This window comes from Panthera pardus, unplaced genomic scaffold, assembly GCF_024362965.1.
Source record: "Panthera pardus isolate Hobbes unplaced genomic scaffold, ASM2436296v1 HiC_scaffold_2, whole genome shotgun sequence".
Classification (NCBI taxonomy): domain Eukaryota; kingdom Metazoa; phylum Chordata; class Mammalia; order Carnivora; family Felidae; genus Panthera; species Panthera pardus.
In genome coordinates, this window is record NW_026526765.1 from 55,229,833 (window position 1) to 55,243,772 (window position 13,940).

The 13,940-nt window shown below is 35.2% G+C and overlaps 1 pseudogene; it reads right to left on the reverse strand.

Moving 5' to 3' along the window:
* Positions 1 to 4,533: 4,533 nt before the first annotated feature.
* Positions 4,534 to 6,257, reverse strand: LOC109267398 (60S ribosomal protein L18a-like; annotated as a pseudogene).
* Positions 6,258 to 13,940: the final 7,683 nt, after the last annotated feature.

Sequence of the window (13,940 nt, forward strand, 5' to 3'; positions counted from 1 at the left end):
TGAGATACTTGTAGACAGCTAAGTGTTGGATATCAAATTAAAGGTTGAATGGAACTAGAGCACAGACAGAAATAGTCTAGACTGTGTAAGTATAATATATAAAGATTTGTGAGTGAGATCTCCTACAAAGATAATATAAATAGCTAAAAAAATGTTATAAAAGTAGTTCAGTTTACACAGAAAAGAGATTATACTTGTTTTTCATAGTTCCAGTGTAAATTAGTATCAGTAGGTATAAATTACAGGTAAATTAATCTCACATAAACATAAAAAAAAGATGTTTTAAACCTTCATGGCTCTAGGAGTAAGAAATTCGCTTTGGAGGTGGTAATTCCTCATTGACATATGTGATAGATCAAAGCCTAGACAACTAGAAAGTTTTAGACATTTAAGAGTCTTTTTTAAACCTGAGTTGTAAAATCAAAAGACATAAAATATTTCTACTTTATTTGTAACTTGTTACAATGAACATGGGTTCTTTAATTATTGAAAAAAATACTATTGATGAGTAAAAGAATATGAAAATGAGTGGAAGATATGAGAAATTTTTAAATGATAATATGCCATCCATAGTTACAAAGCTAACATTACCATGCTTTAAAAAATCCCTATTTAAAACAGACATTTGATGTTTCCGTGAATCCTAAGGTTGGTCATCATACTTAGAGAAATGGAGAAATTATTCCATGTTGCACTTAAACTTTATGGAGCATTTTGCAGTATCATTAACTAGTTTCACATTTTATGTCTATCGTAGTAATTGTCCTCCCACAAAGATATGGTTAAAAAAAATAGAGCAATGGGAATAAGTCTGTAGATAAGTTTTAAAAGCCACTGTAGGCATCACTTAACCCAACAAATTGGGTATTTGGTTCTTCCCCTATGAATTATTCATGACCAGAGGAGTGCTGAATCATTTACTACATTTACCAGTGGGGTGCTTGCAAAATGCTGCCTGGGGAATCATTGTACATTTGTGACCAGAGGAGTAAATATGTGAGAGCCTTGTTTTTTTTAAATTTTGTCTGCCTATGCATAACTGTTTTAATGTCTAAAGAATGCTAGAGATAGAAGATGCAGAGGTTCTATTCAACTTCATACCTCCTCAGCTATTTTGAATGTTATGACTACAGAATAACACATCACATTGTAAGCAGTAGAAAGACTACAATTATTGGGTTACACTCTAAAACACTTTAAAACTTGGTTCTTGTCAATCCATACGTTTAAACAGCTGTTTTAAAATCTTGCTTATTTTGGGGATATCTTTAAACAGCTGTTTTAAAATCTTAGTTATTTTGGGGGCACCTGGGTGGCTCAGTAGGTTAAGCATCTAACTCTTGATTTGGGCTCAGGTCATGATCTCACAGTTGTGAGACTGAGCCCCATATTGTGCTCAGCTCTGACAGCCTGGAGCCTGCTTAGGATTCTCTCTATCCCTCCCTCTTCCCCTCTCTCAAAATAAATAAACATTAAAAAAGAAAAAAAAAATCTTGGTTATTTTAAAAGAGAAAGGATGAGCAAAACTCATGAGAAATGGTGGGGCAGATAGTAGGGTGTCCTGTAACATTTTCCATACCTGCTTTCTTTTGTAGGATACAACATTTACTGAGAATACTTATTTCAAACTTTGTGCTAGGGCAGTACTGTCCAATAAAATTGTAATGGGAAATGGAAATGTGAATCACATATGTAATTTAAATATTTTTTATAGCCAGACTACTGTACTATATACACTATAAAAATATTTCAATGTTTTATTTTAGCAAATATATAAAACTATTACTATTTCAACATCTAACCAATATAAAAATTAATGAGATATTTTACCTTTTTTGTACTAGGACCTAAATACCTGCTTTATATTTTAAACTTACAGCACATCTCAGTTCAGAGTACTGACACATTTCAAGAGCTCAATAACTATACGTGACTAGTGGCTGTTAAATTACATGCAGAATTCTAGGTTCTCAAACATGACCTATTCATAATTTCTGATTATCCCAATAGATATGTGGAAGTTGAGAGACAAGAGTAAGCGACTTGGGTTTGAATTCTAATAATACACCAAAACCAAAAGGAGTGGTAGGTTAATAGCTAAGAATGTAAAACCCATCATTAGGTACATATGAAATCAATAAATGATTTTTTTGTGTGTGGATAAGACAGAGTGTAATGATAGATAATAACGGACAAGTTTTTCAGCTTTGCAGGTAAATTCTAAGTTTGAAATTAGAGTTATTCATATTGATAGTGAAAGAAGCAAGCAGAACTCTTAATCACCCATGGTAGATTTGGGGTCAGAATGGTATGTAGATCTAAGGGAAATTAGTTAGAAGAAAAAAGTCTCAAAAATTAACCAAAAAATATCCTTAGGAGTTTGGATCGCACCTTCATTTAATTATCTCCAGTTCCCAGGAGAAACTAGAGAAAATTGGTCCACCTTTGAGAGCTTATTAAAAACTAATTCAGACGAGTTAAATGAGTCAGTTATAATATTGCCTGAGGATTCCAGAAGAAAAATAAAATTAAAAAAATGTTGATTTTTCCTATCTTTTAGTTTTAAACGCCACTCAAAATCACCTAATTTTTGTAAAAGAAAATTCTACATATCACAGTAAGACTGCCCAGAAAAAACAAGTTTTTTGTTTGTTTGTTTGTTTGTTTGTTTGTTTGTTTTCCTGGTATATCTTATGTAAGAATTTCTTATGGAATTTCTTTGCCATCTTATGTTAGTGGTTCTGATTATTCTCCTTATGTCTATGATCAGCAGTAGGAAAAAGTCAAACCTTAAAATAAGGTCTTACCAAATGTAGAGTTAAGATGTTAAGAATTAATATACATGTATTTTCTCAAGGAGATAATCAGGTAACTTCTCTCTTTGGAAACATGACTTAATGTTTCATAATATAGACAAAGAGTACAATCTTATTTGTAGCAAGTAATCTATGAGTATTTTCTGTCCTACTAAATTACCTCTAACACCCAGACGTTCTGGAAGAACAATTAGGTCTAATGAGTGATTCTTTAAAATTTTACCAAGAGAGAACACTGAATTTCTTTTCAGGGCTAAATAAAGCTTGACTGTAACCAAATATTTACTAGGGTCATGAGATTTATCCAGTTACTTTTACATTAAGAATCTTACACATAGAGGGGCACCTGGGTGGCTCAGTTGGTTAAGCATTAGACTTCAGCTCAGGTCATGATCTTGCGGTCCATGAGTTCAAGCCCTGTGTAGGGCTGTGTGCTGACAGCTCAGAGCCTGGAGCCTACTTTGGATTCTGTGTCTCTCTCTCTGTGCACTTCCCCTGTTTGCGCTGTGTCTCTCTCTCTCAAAAACAAACATCAAAAAAATTTTTAAAGAAGAATCTCATACATAAAAAAGCACAAGAATTATACACCATTCTTTTAACAATGTAGCTTCTTATATCTTTTGAATCTGTTTTAAATTCCATCGGTAGTTACCACCAATTTGTTCAGCTCTTTTCCAGAAACTGTAGTAGATGTGTGTGGCTTTTTCTACATATGTGGCTTCTGTGGGCATAAACAAGTCTATTTGACATCTTCTTCAGAAGGTAATGTCTATCTGTAGCATATGAGCATTCTGTAAAAATAAATCTCACTGCAGTTTAATGAAATTGTTATACAATAGTGTAAGTTTTCTGAACTATAATATGAACATTAAAGGGGCTTTCTTTTTATTCCTTCTTTTTATAGTATACTAGAAATCTTATTTGGCCTGAGAAAATAGGATAACTAATATTTAGTAATCTTTTTAAAGTTTATCTCCTGTTAACATGTAACACCTTTCCTGGCCACTAGGGTCTTGGAACTTTTCTCTAGTTTCTTCCCTCCATACCACTGCCCAACTTCAAGGACAAATTTCTAGATCATTGTATGCTTCTTACTATCTTTTATAATTGTTTGGTTTCCAAAATCTTAAAACTCTTTATCTGAAACCCTCTATCTTTCGAACCTTCAAATTCCTTCAGTGGCACTGCTACTGAGCCTAGCTGCCGTCCCCCACCCCACCCTTACATCTCCACCTGTCTCCTCCATTCCCTACCTCCAGTGACCTAGAAATTGAGCTCCTTTAATGGGTCATTCTGTAGCAGGCTTTGTTTTCCTGTTTATGTGGCCTGGACACATTGATCACTCATTTCAATTGTGCTCACTTAAGACTTTTTATTCTTTTGTTCCTCTTAACTTTTCACCACAGAAAACTTGCCATTGATAACAGAGATTGGTCCAAGAATTTTATTTGTCTCCTTGTCATCTCAGATGCTTAGGACTTCTACAGAAACATGACAGCTATACTGATCAGGTCCTTTAGGGTTATGAGTGTAGAATCTTCTGCCTTAACTGCATTCTCTCTCTCTCTCTCTCTCTCTCTCTCTCTCTCTCTCTCTCTCTCTCTTTCTCTCTCTTTGTTTTGTTTAGGTTTTTTTGTGTTTGTTTTTTGGCTTTTTGGGTTTTTGGTTTTCCCAAGGCATTTCTTTAGGCAGACCTAGGGACAGGGAAGCTCTGTATCTAAAAGAAGCTTTTGGGCCTCTTGATGGTAAAACATGGCTTCTGTTGGCCATGCAAGACCCAGTGGGTCAGTGGGAACTTGATCCTAGAGTCGTGGAGTTGGTTGGCTGCTGGTGGGCACTTGCTGGCTGCAGTCTCCTCCACCTTTATGATCTGGATCGGGTGGGCCCAGGTGTGATGCCAGGTGTCCATGTCTCAGTAGCACTGGGTAACAGCACCTGCAGTGGTCAGGTCAAGTACTTTTGGTACATGTTGTGAGTGCCATGGGGGAATCATGGGACAGACAGGTGCCGAAGTTCTTGATCCACGTGGGGTATTTCTTAAACACCTGTCCGTAGGAGACAATTACCCTTGAAGATATATTCATCTTCTTCAGCTGAGACACAAAGTACCAGAAGTGGGACTTGGTGATAACATGATTAGGTACAAAGATTTGCACGTGATAGAGGTGCAGAGTATGGCATTTGGGGTAGGCAGGCAGTGCTCTATCACCTTGTACTCTCCCAGTGTGCCTGAGGTCTTTGGGCGCACTTTCCGCTCTCACTGCCACCCACAAAAGGAAGTGTTAGCTGCGTAATTATTAATGTCTGATACCCTTTTCTTTCCTGTTGGCTCCAGGTCCCTTTTTTGTTGTGGCTGCCCCAGTGTTACCAAGCTACTATCCTTTAACTTCAACAGATGTCTTGGATTATTTCCTCAGTGAGAAAACAAGTCAATGGTGATTAAATTTCTTACCTGCCCCTCTTGACCCTCTATCACAGATTCTTCATATTCAGTGATGCTAGGATTTATCTAACTTTCTCCTCCAGTTTCAGAGAATGAAATACCTTTTCCTTTTTAGGGTTAGTTCTCCAATGATTTTCTTGCTATCCCTCCTTTCTATGTACTTTAAGAACTTAATTCATCAGATTTCCCCTCTCTCTTGGATCTGCAAACACTTCCTTCCCACAGAGCCTTTCTTAAAGCAAACTAAATGTTTACTTCTCCCTGTCATAAGTAATTTCTCCTTCAACCCTACATTTTCCTCAAGTTAAATTCTCATCTCTGTCCTATTCACATTCATACTTTAAAAATGATTGATTTCCCCATCTCCTGCTCATCAATTTGCCCAATGTAATCTGTCTTCTATTTTACCCATTTTTCTCAAGTACTCTTTGGAGTATTGACTATCGTACTCTCTATTTGATAAATTAAGTTTTTATTTTTTTGTCTCACTTCATCATGGTCACAAAGTGACATTGTTGGATCTTCGTGTTTTGTCCAAGATAATTTATATTCAACAAGAGGACATTATACCCTTAACTGTGGGTGCCAGGCCAGCTCTAACAACACCCAGGCCTTGCTGTTAGACTCAGCCCGTTTGTGGCTATTAAGGGGTTGATTTTCTCCTTCTCAACAATGATGATGGTGATGTCAATAATAAATGATAAGTGCATTTGGTGCGTATGTTCATTCTGTTTTAAATTATTAATATATATTAAATCCTTCAATCCTCTCAATACTACTGGATAGGTACTATGATTTTCTCCGTTTTGAAGATGAGAAAATTAAGACCCCAGAAGGGAAAATAACTTGAGCACAACAAAGCTGGTAATATTTAGAGCAGATATGTCAGCTATTTCGTACACACCATTGCGTAGCTTCGCAGTTGTGTTTGTTTCAGGGCTTGGCCTCTTATTTTGCATTAGCTTTCCTTGTGATTGATTCTCACTGGCACAACTCATCGTGTTTTATCTTCCATTCATGCTGAGTCTTTCTTGCCTCCTGCCTCAAGACATCTCTGTTGCCACTGACACCCACTTGGTATCTCTAGATGAGCAATGTAGGAAATGCAGAAGAGTTAAAAGTTTCTAGAGCAAATTTTCAACTAATGTTGTTGAGAGGTGGTGAATATTCTCCCTTTTGTCTTATCCATGGACTATCCTGAAATGCAATAGTTAGGATGATCTCTTAGAAGACATTCCAGCAGTCAAACAATCAAGTGTGCTTGACTTAAAATTGAATGTTTGCTCTCCCTGTATCTATGTCTCACTCAAATTTCTACTCACTTCTGCTTCCCTGGAATTGTATTCCCTAATAAACTGGTAGTATACAAACTTTTATGCCAGGTTTTGCTTTTTGGAGAACCCAGGCAATCTAAATCCAAACTGTGAAAACTCCACCTGGATTGTCTACAGTCTCTCCTTACTTATCCAGTAGAGCATAGAGGTTGACAACACTGGCTTCAGAAGATAAATATCAATTGGAGTTTGGATGTTGCCATGAATAAGCAATGTGACCTTGAGTGATTTATTTAATCTCTCTTGCCCTTTCTTAAAAATTAGAGATAACAGTACTTACTTTAAATAGCTCTACCTCCCTAACAAGGGTTATGACAAATTTAATAATTTGCTGTGACTAACATACTGTTTGACATGTAACATGTAAGTATTATTTTTATTATCATTATTAATATCTTTCAAAACTGTCTTTCCCCTTTGTTCTGATATATATTAATGTTAACACCATCTAACCTACCACCCAAACAAAACAAATTGTAAGGAAATCATTGAGTCTTCCATCTGCTTCAACCATTTCTCCTCACAAACTTTCATCATATAATTGCTTAATAAATTAATGTTTATTTTACCTCTCAAAAACCCTCTCAAATCAATTCTTTATTAACCTTGCTATCTTCATTTTGACAGGCATTTCCAGAATCTCACCATAATTTGCAATAATAGTGTACTATGTTAAATGATTTTCCTTGCCTACTACCCTTAATGCATCACATTTATTCCTTTACTTTCCTTAGTCTTTTAAAACACAGCCCAATTTCATCACTAATAATACTGCATTGTAATTGGTTACTTATTTCTCTGTGGCTTTCAAGGGTTTATCAACCTTGGTACTATTGACATTTTGGGATATATAATTATTCATCATTGGGGGTGCTGTTCTTTGCATTGTAGGCTGTTTCACAATATCTCTGGTCTCTATCCACTAGATGACAGCAGCGTCCCCTCCCCAGTTATGACAAAAAAAAAAAAAATGTCTCCAGACTTTGCCATATGTCCCCTGAGGAGAAAACCATCCTGGTTTAGACCACTGCTGTAGAAAGTGATTAATTTACAGACAGGGGTTATATTTTATTGACATAAGTCCCTAACACCAAGCACCATGTTGGAAAAATGATAAATGTTTAATAAATATTTTATTAAATGAATGAACCAGTTCTCTTTTCCAAGTATTCTTCTTCTTTTTTTTTTTTTTTTTAAATCTCAGGGACCACCTTTTATCTGTGCTTCTGTAGCTTTTAGCATTTGGCTTTGCATATGTCTGTTTCCCCAATTACATTGTATGATTTTCTTATATCCTTAACCTCCACAGAATGAATGGAATATAGTGGGTTCTCAATAAATACATATTCAATTATATTTAGTTAATTAATACTATATTATATGAATATGTTCATACTTGTTTTTCTCACTGAAGGTACTATATGATGATAATTGTATGTTCTCACATAATGCACCTTTCCTTTGTGACACTTATACCAGCTATAATCAACTGATCATGTATTTAATTGCTTAGTATCTATCTCTGTAGGGTATTTGAGACAGAAAACCGTGGTTACCTCTTTTTCCCCCCTCCCCTGGCTAACCCAGAACTTTGTTCACAGTACATACTCAGTGAATTATAAGTCTTTGTCAAATAAATGAATGAAATAAATTAATGCTTCTGCTAGATGAAATGGACAGTATGTACTTGGAGAATTTGATGCAATATATGTATCATGGTTTATGGATGTATGTGATGCAGCATCTTTGAACCTATATTAGGAAGTTTTAAAAAGTGTCATCTTTGTCAAATTAGTGAAAAAGTAATTTGCCCCTCTAAATCACTTCACAAAAGAGAGAACTTGAGGCTGTCATAAGTCAATACAGATGTTTGATATCCCAGACTTGTAATCTCCTATTGCTCAGCATGTTCATTTTTTTCCGGTACTAATGAGTAGCCCACGGATCTTAATTGACATATTGACCTTGAAAACTCTAGAAAGTGATCTCTTGTGCCAGCTTCATTATCTGTGGCTTTATTAGCCAAGGAAATTTGACAATAAAACATGAAACAATCACAATTAATCTACATACAGACACTATAAATCATACTTCTATCAAGTAAAAATAACCAGTATAGTCCCTAACATTGTATCACACAAATACAGTTTAGTCTTATATTCCAAATATAAAATAAGTAGTTTTGTTCTGCTATTGTCTGAAACTACTTATTAACCCATATTTTAAAAATCTCAACAATGAGTGTTTTATAAGAATTTCATAGAGCAGAATATTGTTTAAAGACTCTAAATTTAGTGTCTTTTGAGGAATGTTCTTGCATCAGAGGAAACCAGCATGCTATCTTAAAGAACATTAAAAGTAAGAGACAAAAAAATCTCTTTTCATACATATTGCTGGGTATTTTCTTTCCTCACCATGGTCTCCTGTTGTTCCCAGTAGGGATCCCAATTTTAGGATATGCAGTAGACAGCTGTACTATAGAAGCTAAAGCTTGAAATTGTTTGGGAGAAGCTAAGTTAGGGCTTTTCATTTGACAAGAAATTGCAAGCAAAAAATCATAGTAAACAGCCTGCAATAAATGACCTGTAATAGAAGTACAAATTTAAAAAAAAAATTGACTTAGAATTTTCTGATGGAAATACTATGCCAAAATAAATTTGAAAGTGATCCTAACCACAAGCAGTCATATTAAGCACCTGTTGACTCTTCTATATCATGCATAGCTTAATGAAAACGACCATTGTTTCCCACAAAAGTGTGTAACTGTGTTCCTGATGGGGAGTAAAAATTACAAAAGTATTAAATTTTCATTTCAACTTAAAGACTACTGATATTTATGTGACTTTTTATTTTAGCTGAGAGTATCTGTATTATACATGTTTTCATTCCTTTTTAATGTCTGGAAAATACACAGGTATTTCTCCAGGACATAAAATGAGTTGTTATTTTGTTATATTAATTGCCTGTACAATCATATCCAAATTCCCAAGATAATAATGGTCAGTCCTCTACCTTTCAAACCTCACTCCCATTTGCCCCTTTGTCCCTGTTCTTGTGACTGTACACAATGTGAAAGCATCCATAGTGTCTAAACAGGTAGTATTCTGGTTGTATCACTCCCTGTGCTTGGAATGAAGACCCCACTATTTATCCCCTGGAAAACTCAACCTTGCTTGTCAACTCTCAGTTCAAGCCAACACTGCCTGCTCTCGGAAGCCATCATTGAGTCTTCCAGACAGGCTTAGCTGTTTCTTTCTCCATATACCCAACTCCTATCAACTTTTTTTGTTTGTTTTCCCTTCCACTCTCTTCACTCTGGAACAAATTATCAGAGGTATTAGTGCTAAAATCAGCGGACTCAGTAGTGTCACTTGCCTGTGCACTGATCAGACCATATTTAGAAAGTATATTTAATTCTTGGCTATTGTAGAGCAACATTGATGAATCAGAACATGCTCAGAGAAGAAAAGATCTTAAAGCCATTATATCATGAGCTTCTACTTATGCGGTTATAAATTGGGAATAATAATATCTGGTACTGTTGTAAAATTGAAATAAAATAACACATCAAAATTCTGTTAACTTGAAAAGTAAATTTTGAGAAAAACGTTCCATGCCCATTTGCCAATTTTACACTCCCTGTATTCGTTGTTCCCCATCTGGAGAGAATAGACTCCCCTGTGGGCATTTGTTTCCTCTGTTTACAAATAAACTTGCAATGGAAATACTACCTTTTATTTTTTATTTATGTTTTTATTTTTATCTCCTTGATTTAATGTAAGCTTTGTCATGGCAAAAATTGGTGAAATTATTTTCATATCCTTTAATACTAGCACATTAATACTAAACACACAGTACAGTCTTCAAAAGAATATGAAGAAAACCTGAAATGAGTTTCCACCAAAGGAAAACATTACTGTTTTCTTTAAAATAGCTAATGGGCCATCATGTAGAAGACTGGTAACTTCATCACCTCCAAATGGTAGCACAAGGAAGAGTGTGGGTAGCTAATTTCACATCAGTATTGGGAAAATACTAAAAACTTCTAAAAAAGAAGCAGAAATGATTTGTTATCCCATTATCCAAATAGTCTCTCCAAGTTGAAATATATGAAACCAGTTCATACAAATGATTAGAATATAGAAATAATTCAAAAGGTTTATACTAGAAATAAAAGCCTAACCTTATATTTCTAGAAACTACCCTTTACAAGTGTTCTTCAAAAAGGTATTATGCATGTACATATATGCATATAAGTACATCCGTAAAATATTTTACACTGAAGGTATTCTCCCTATTCCCATTTATGTAAGTTAGTTGGTGTCTTCCTTTCTCCTTCTCTCTCACTCCCTCTCTTTCTCTTTCTCTCACTCCCTCTCTTTCTCTTTCTCTTTCTCTTTCTCTTTTTCTGTGTTTGTGTGTGTAACTCCACTTCTTTATTGTCGGATATTATTGAACTTATTAAGAAAAACAGTGTTGTCATGAGCAGTCTTGTACATGGATACTTTGAAATATATTGGGAACGTTCTCTAAAGATAATGTTAAAAAGGAAACCAAAGAAATAGACTTTCCTGTGAGGTGTAACAATGTCTTCATGAGTGTAAACTTTTAGAGGCTTTCTTTTTTTTTAATTTTTTAATGTTTATTTATTTTTGAGAGAGAGAGATTGACAGAGTGTGAGCAGGGGAGGGGCAGAGAGAGAGGGAGACACAGAATATGAAGCAGACTTTAGGTTCTGAGCTCTCAACAAAGAGCCCAACATGGGGCTCAAATTCATGAACCAGGAGGTCAGGACTTGAGAGGAATTCGGATGCTCAACCAATGGACCACCCAGGTGCCCCCAGAGGCTTTTCTTTAAAATATTCCTGCTTTGGAAATGAAGCTAAACTAAAATGGTTCCTAACAGCTGCTCATAATTCTAGTATAATAACAAAATTGAGTTGCTATTTACACCAAATAATGCTTCTCAACGTTGGCTGTAATTATAATCATCTGGAGAAATTTAAAAACAATAATAATGCTCAGGTTCCAGTCCTGATGAATTAAATCAAAATCTGTAGGGATGGGACTCAGGCTGTAGGTTCCTAGGTTCTTCTAATGTGCATTTACTGTTGAGAATTTCTGACATAAAGGTCAAGTCATTAACATTGTTTATCAATAAGTTTGAAAACAAGAATGACAGCAACAAAGGTACAAGAACTTTACGGAATTTATTTTCTTCTCTACTAGCAAAATGGAGGGAGCATGATAGTAATTTAAAGAACAGAAACAAACTGGAGAGAACCTCAGACACTGCCAGTACAGGACTTTGGTAAATGTTAGTCATTTTCTCTGAGCAGATACTCCTTTTTTTCAACTCTTTGAAGGCTGGTTCCTTATACAGAGGAGGAAAGGGTCCATATCTGTCTGCACTCTTTCTCATTGTTATTCATGGGTCCAAGGAAGCTGAGATGGGCATCTGAGCTTATTTAATCAGTGGTTCTCTACAAAAAGGTTAGGAATCATCTCTCTGTATCAGAACTGATATGTAGCAACGTCCATCAGAAGAGATTAGTAGGCTTCTGTCAAGGTAGATGCGGCAGGGTAGAATGAAACCTGAAGCTAGGTTAAGTAATTGGGTTCTTGTTCAATAAAAGTGCTTGTTTGTGCTGTGTAATGAAAGATCTTTGGTGCAATGGATGTCTGAATCCAAATACCCTTCGGATTTTCTGATGGAAAAAGAGATAAGGATGAAAGGGATTTAATTTAGAACTAGTGAAAAACTTTAAAGAGATTAGAAAAAATTGGCAAATGCACTTTCTTTTTTAAAATCAGGATTCTTTGTTACTTATCAGGGCTGGTTATTTATTTTTTCAATTGACAATAAAACTTATTTGTTGGTTTTGTTTTTGTTGCTTTTAGTTTTTCTCCATCAGTTTGCCATCATTAACCGACCTTTAAGATTCAGATTATGAAGAAGATAATGGAGAAATAGTCTTCTCCCAGCCCATGTACCCTAAACCTGAACTTTCAGGATTTCATTGGTATGTCACATCAAAATTGTAGGCACCGCATTGGTGCATAGGATAGACCTCATGTCTTGATTCAAGTGATATTTTTTCCCCCATAAAGTCAGTATTCACTCATGTACTTAAGCTTCTATTTAAAAAAAAAATTCTTCAAAGAATACACTTTAAAAATATATCTAATTAAATAAAAATATATCTAATTAAAAATATAATTAAAGTGATATATATCTAATATATCACTTTAAAAATATATGTGAGCAATCAGAGCAGTCTGGATATGGAATAGTGGGTGGAATTTGGTGAAATATATTAATCTCAACAATAAAACCATTCATGGATTGGGCTTTTTAAAGCATTGTCCCAGATAATTTTAATAAGTAATTATTTGAATGTATTTACTTTCTAAGGGATAAAACAAATGTGTCCAAGAAATGAGAAATAAAATGGTCTCTTTCTTTTCATTCCACTCATTTAACACTTGAAAAAATAAAAGTCTTTATTTGAGGAAAAATTTAGGGATACACAACTAGAAGAGGAAGAGGATTCACAACTCAGAAGGGAAAAAAAAATATTGACTGGATAAGATCTGTATTGAAATTCCCTTCAATATATGGCACACTCATAGTGTTTTGATACTTGGGACAAATCCCAGGCATCACATCCTCTCAGATGCTTTGTTTCACATCTCTGTGTCATAATCTCTAACCCTCCCTTCACTAGGTGATCTACGTATTCATACTTCATCTATTTTTGTTCTTTTCTCAGTTTTCCCTCTCCTTCTTTCTCTCCTCTGGAGATACATGTATATAATCTCCAGGGTCATATTGGGAGTCAGAATTCTAACAAATAAGTGCTTATTGAAAGTAGCTTCTCTTTAAGGTTGCCTAGCACGCCACATGAAACAGCAGAACTAGGAAGTAAGAACACTGAGTTGAAGCAAAAATTCAGCTTAAAAATTTGTTAAGTCTTGGCAGCTTCTAAGCACTGTAGAGATCCATTTTCTTTTAGCAGAGGGTCAAAGTCAGAACAGGTGATACAGAGCTGCACTGAAGATGGGAGTGTCTCCTGATGAAGCATATCACTCTCAGACTCTGGGAGGCTGTCATGTGAGAGGCTGAATTAGAAATACTTTTAAAGAGACAATTGTCTTCTAGAGAGTAACCCTCCTTTTAAAAAAATTCAGGAGTTGGACTTCCCATTTATCTTTAAACGAGGAAGGAGACCTTCTCCATTTTCCCTGACTAACTCTTGACTTCATTTTAGAACTGACAAGTTTAAACAAGATGAGAATCAGATTGCCTCTGCTTATCTCATTCTTTCAGCTCTAGCCGACAATGTA